The sequence below is a fragment of the Dipodomys spectabilis genome, unplaced genomic scaffold, assembly GCF_019054845.1.
Source record: "Dipodomys spectabilis isolate Male_0828 unplaced genomic scaffold, ASM1905484v1 ptg000141l, whole genome shotgun sequence".
In the NCBI taxonomy this organism is placed as follows: Eukaryota; Metazoa; Chordata; class Mammalia; order Rodentia; family Heteromyidae; genus Dipodomys; species Dipodomys spectabilis.
Window position 1 is genome coordinate 969059 of NW_024870818.1, and position 6000 is coordinate 975058.

The 6000-nt window shown below is 35.6% G+C and overlaps 1 long non-coding RNA gene across 1 annotated transcript in view; it reads right to left on the bottom strand.

The window, feature by feature from the left end:
* The window catches only part of LOC122117509, a 40674-nt gene extending 35198 nt beyond the window's left edge, over positions 1-5476 (bottom strand). Inside the window, exon 1 of the long non-coding RNA XR_006149178.1 lies at positions 5364-5476. This is a non-coding gene — a long non-coding RNA (uncharacterized LOC122117509). The remainder of the gene's footprint in view (positions 1-5363) is intronic.
* Between the last annotated feature and the right edge of the window lie 524 nt (positions 5477-6000).

Here is a 6000-nt window from a genome sequence, read left to right on the forward strand (position 1 = left end):
GTGAGCCAATAGGCTCTTTTGAAGCTATAATACTATTAACTATTTGGATGCCGAAATATTTCTTACAGTGAAAGTAGAATCAGTTTTCCTGTAGGCATTCCGGGTTTGCCTAGATAAAAGTTAAATGGAAATAATTTGTTTTGTAAGTATTTTGATGGCCTTCTAAGTACTTTCCTCTCCACAAGTGGCAAATCCCCTACAGCTGTATGAATACATTGATTTCTTCGTTTCCCTTTCCTCCACAGTATACTGAACCTGTGGCACATGATTATAAGAAAGTAGCTATCAAGTATTAAGTTAAATTGTCACCCATGTCACTCTCCCCCATGCCATGCCATGAATTCTCTACTATTCCATTAAAGGAATATAGATAGATAGATAGATAGATAGATAGATAGATAGATAGATAGATAGATAGATATAGATATAGATATAGATATAGATATATCTTGATAGCTAAGTTCAACTTAGATTCTTCTTGGCTAAGAACCTGAAATTACTTCCACAATTAGAAAGGCAGTTATGCAAAGGCTATCTTAATGGACATGTGACATTGTTTATGACTTTTAATATGTCAGCATACTGGTGGCTGCTTGAGAATTCTATTTGTTCCTTTTAAATAGCAACCATTTTAACATTACCAAATGACAAACTTCCACCTTTTTATCATTTGTACTTTACCTCAATCCAAATTATCTAGTTGCTCTTATTCAAAAATGTTTATAAATAATTTCTTTCTACACCTAAATGTCCATGTGGTGTTCACTCACAATTTCCTGGTACATCTTATAGATTTTCCTTTGAACACTTGTAACCTAAAAATTTAGAAATTACCCCTCAAATACTGGGAGCCAATATTTCTTGTCTAAAAGGTCCAGTAACTAAAATTTAGCATAATTTTGATATTAGAATTCAATAAAAAAGATATTCATAGACCTATAGGAGGGATCTGATTGTCAGAAAGAATGATTGTTAAGGACCTGAAATTCCCTCTGTACCTCTAACTTCCAGAAGGCAATAAAACATGATATGAACAAACATATCTAAACAGGACATTCCATTTGCAAAACTAAATAATGGCATGCATGCAACTTCATTCTAAGTAAAGAATATGCAATTGTACCTGGTTTTTGGATATTTGCATGCAAAATTTGACTTTCGATCAGATGGTAAAATAAGTACCATCTGTGCAATCATTCGTGTGATTCTAATTTTTATTAAAAGTTCTCAGATCTTCATCATTTTTACTTCAGTGTACTTTCCACAAGCCTATTTCAGTATTAACTTTAATAGCCTCTCAAAAGAATAATAATACATAAATTTAAAACTTAGACATACAGCTACATAGTCTTATCCTAGTCTAATTAGGTTAATATTAAAGTGAGGTTATTACTTATACCAGATATTTACTATATGCATTTCTTTTTTTTTTCTCCGGGAGTTATCATATAATGTCATGACTAATTAGTATGGAAAATTTGGGGATGGAGGTAATTATGTTCAAAAGAATTTCAGCTTCAGAGAATAAGGTCAATTTGTTGAGGACATAAATACACTGCAATTCCCAAATACATTATGAATACCCCAGTAACTCAATAGCAGTTCTGTTATTCCATGAATAAATCCATCCTAAATGAATTGGGATCAGGACAAGCAAGCTTCTAAATAAGAATTGTCTTAGAAGAGTGAAAGTAGATACTAGTGTTTGGCAAGTATAGAGTTTTCTTCTCAAACAACAACAACAAAAACCACACATTTGTTTTTTTTTTTTAATCAAAATTGCATTCCTAGCCGAGTTTGATTCCCCTATTTGGAAGCCTGTTTGTCAAGTGTGTATGTGGACTCCAACCATGATCTTCTAGAACAGTCTCTGAGCTCTGTGGTCATCTGATTGGCACCCACCATACCTGGCACATTCTTTTACGCCCTGAAAACAGGTGTCTTTTTATGTTTCTTCTGGCTTCCTGGCTTCAGCCCTACCATTACCGTCCTTTAATCTATCTACATGGCCCTTCTAATGACTGATCGGAGCCTTAGTTGGCAGCCCTGATCTCTGTTGCTCTCCCACCCCGGACCCCCTTCCTGCCCACTCCCTGCTTTCTGTTCTGTCCAGCACCTTGATTTCTTCCCCCCTAGCCCGTTTCTGACCTGCACTTTTTCTGGATCAGACGCAGGCAGGTTGAGAGGTAATGAGAACCAGATGGACATAGTGCAGAAATTGCCCAAATGGGTATGAGAATGTGGGGAGCTGTCAGGCATGGAGAGAAGCTGGAATTTTTCAGCAATAAAATGGGATTTATCGCCACTCTACCACAGTCATTGCCGACAACCGTTTACCTTGACAGAAACTCCATTCCAATAGGCCTCGCCGATGCAGATTCTTTCTTCCCAAAGAGTGATGATTGGTATTTGTTCTAAGGCTCAAATGGCCTGCACTAAAGGTGAAGCATTAGGCCAAAGTCCTGTATTCCCCACTGAGGCAAATGAACCTGCTAAAATAAGTTCCTTCCACAATGGCTGTGTAATTGAAACCAGAAAGTGAGAGAATTTGATAAATTGCTTGACCCTGAAGGAATGTTAAGGTCATAAATTTTCATTGCCTTTTTTTCCCCTCTTTTTTCTTTATTTTTCTATATTGATTATATTTAATATTTGCCTCAAAATTCAACACACTTACAGATCATCGGTTGTGGCCCCAGGGAGGAGCATAGTAAATCATCAATTAAGGGGGTAGGAGGCAGTCTCCCACCATCCAAAGAGGGATGTGGGCTCCTGGGTATTCCAAGGACAGTCATGGAGGTGTCTTACCTCTCAAAATTATTCCAACTTAGCACGCAATTTGTCCTGGCAGGGACAAAGGAAAGATTTTTCTCCAAAGGGTGCTGCCCTTCTGTCTCTTAAGAAGGATGAATTGTTAAGAAGCTGGCAATCTATCTGCAACAATTGTACCCTCAGCCTCCCCCACCCCACCCCCACACACAACCTTACAGTAAGAACAATTTGATTGTTGCTATTCTCATTTTTTAGGTAAATTCAAAGTGTGCCTGTATGTGCTTGAGTGTGAAAAACTAAATGCTGGTTCTGGCAAGTCTGCTTTGAAATTATTCAACCTAATTTTTTTGAGATATGAATTGTCTTGATATGGAAGTCAAACGTAGATTTATAAAACTGTCCAAGCTACATTTTACAAAATGTTAAATACACTAACATACTAAAGTTTATCATAAAGTAGAAATGTTCTGCGTGTCTACTATAAGGTTTTACTTTGCTTTTAAAAAAATATGAAGGAACAAAGCTTGTCAGCAATTTAGTTGTATTCTTTACTGATCATTTGGAGCAATGTATTACAATGACATATACTCTCAACTTGAAATAGGTGAGGTAATCACTTGAGAGCTAAACTTCTTCTCCCTAAAAAATATTTAAAGTACCTCCTGTGTATTTAGATTGTTCGAATCGTTAATCAAAATCAGAGATATCAGATCACTCATCCATTACTTTTATGTTCCAAATTTTTAGAATTTGAAAAACTCAAACATGCTATCAGGTAACAGAAACAATTGGCTCCTGAAATAATTTTTCTAAATTAAGAAAGATTCCTTCCCATTTGTTTTTGACTACTAATTACAGCAATACTAGCTGTAGCATGCATGAGTATTAAAGGAGCATGTGAGTTTTTCCTCATAAATAGAGAAAGAAAATAATTTATGTTGCATTTATAAATTATGGTCAGCAGAAGCTAAATAATTTCTGGTCCTTGATCTCACCTCTGTTGTTCACAGGTAATTAATGACTAATGTTTACTATGAGTATTTCTGTCTCAAGAAATGTTTTTGTCAACTAAGGGAGTAAGCAACAGTATACAAAAGAAATAAATCCCAAATCCTCTTTATTTTAAAACTCAAAGTTGGAGAATTTTTATTTTAGTGAAACAAGAAATAGTACCAGGGATGTTAAAAAAAAAATCTTGGAATCTTGCACCAAAGACTGGATGATAATTTTCATATGTTATCATTTATAAGTATATAAATATTTTCATAAGAATACAACAACAACAAATCTTTTTCTTATGGGGCAGGAGAATTGTGATATCCATATGATTTGCCTTTAATCTAGTAGGGATTTTTTTTTCCAGTCTTAAAATGTGGCTTCCTTCCTCTGCACTTAAAAATTAGGTTGTAAGGCTGTTTCAAGCAAACAAAAAATAAATAACTACATGCATATGTATAGATGTATAGATATCTATGTATAAATAAAATATGAACAGAAAATGGATGCAATCACTAATATTTTTTGCACACTAATGTTCAGCTGATGCAACTCAGTTTTATTCGGCATCACATTAGTGTCATAATGGTAATGACTAGCCTTTATTCACCAACAGCTTGAGTCAGCACTTTGAGACATTTTCAAATTAGGTCATACTGCACATTTGTGGCTGATACAGAGGTTGATTAAGAGAGCTGCAGAGTTGTACAGTGATGTGGTGTGAGTTGAATTAAGTTCTCTCTGATAGTTACGGGAAATGGGAGCCACTATAACTAAGCAGAAATAATGTATGGGCTGTGTGGGGAGGGGGGAAATATATTTCCACAGAGTGCTTAAAGTCATACTCATTTACAATCTAACAAAGTCCTCTGCCTGCAATGGAAGAATTCTATCATGGGGTCTGGAAACAAGCAATGCATTACAAAAAGGAACACAGGAGGCCTGATTTCTTCCCCCTCCTCCTCCTCCCCTCCCCAGTTCTGATTCTGTGGAAGTCAGCTTCTGCCTCCATGTCTCTTCTTTTTCTTCTCAATAAAGACTTTTATCCCCCATTCTAGACACTATCTACAGCTTTTCTGGGGCTAAAATGATCCTCTGTCCCTATGGGACTCCTTACCCATAATGCAACAATTTGGAAGCAATGCTAAATTGCTATACAAGCTAGACCTGGAACCAGGAAAACTTATCTATTTAAAGTGATATTGTCATGGCAATCCACAAATTATCAAACATTTGAAGCACAGATTTTTCTTTAATTCATCAGCACTTTAAATACATCTGAAAATGGCTTCTGAATGACAAGAGCACATTTGAATAAAGTTTAAAGGGAACAAAAACAAAAGCTGAAGCTGTTAATTGTGGGCTTGTTCAATAAGGGTAAAAATAGTGATTATAATTCTTTATTCACACCGTATCACTCTTTCCATAGAATAAGAGGATATAAATAGAATATAGATGTAATATAGGATATAAATATATTATAAATATGTTTGCATAAACATATATTCATGTATAAATACTTTTATACAAATTAGACTAAGGAGAATATATTCAAAGCCAAGGAACCTGGAAAAGCCCAGCATGGTGATACATACCTGGAATTCCAGTACTCAGGAAAGTAAGGCAAGAGGATCAGAAGTTGGAAGTTGGAAGTCAGATTGGACAGCGCAGAATGACCCCATGTCAGGAAAAACTTAAAAGGGAATCTGGATAAAAACTGAAATGGTGTACGGCACTGAGCTGAAAGAAAAGTTCTCCAACACTTTCTGTGCGGAATTCCCCTTGAACTGACATGCTGAAGCATACTTCTAATGTGATCAAATCACAATTTATTTCATGTGTTTGATGTGTTTATTAAATGTCAACTTCCCAGGCAGACTCTCTGTCCTCAACATGGATTTCTGGACTCAATCTTTGCCCCGCCTCACAATGGTGTTTAATGCCTCTCTCCCCTCAGAAAAATGATCGCCAGTTTATTCTCTCAAATTTCAGTTGAGTTGTCATAGGTTGGCTGGACATGTTTTCTAAAAAGTAAAAAAATAAAAAAGGCTAAGCAAAGTATGCGGAAGTGCTCCATTAAAAGGTATAGAAATTGATGGTTTTGAATTAAGTGCACCAAATTAGGAGCATGCAGTTGTAATAGCTATATTCTCAATATTTATAAATACCTTTATATTCCAGGCTGCGTAATTATTATTTTGACAAGAATGAAAGGAAAACAGTCTTCAAATC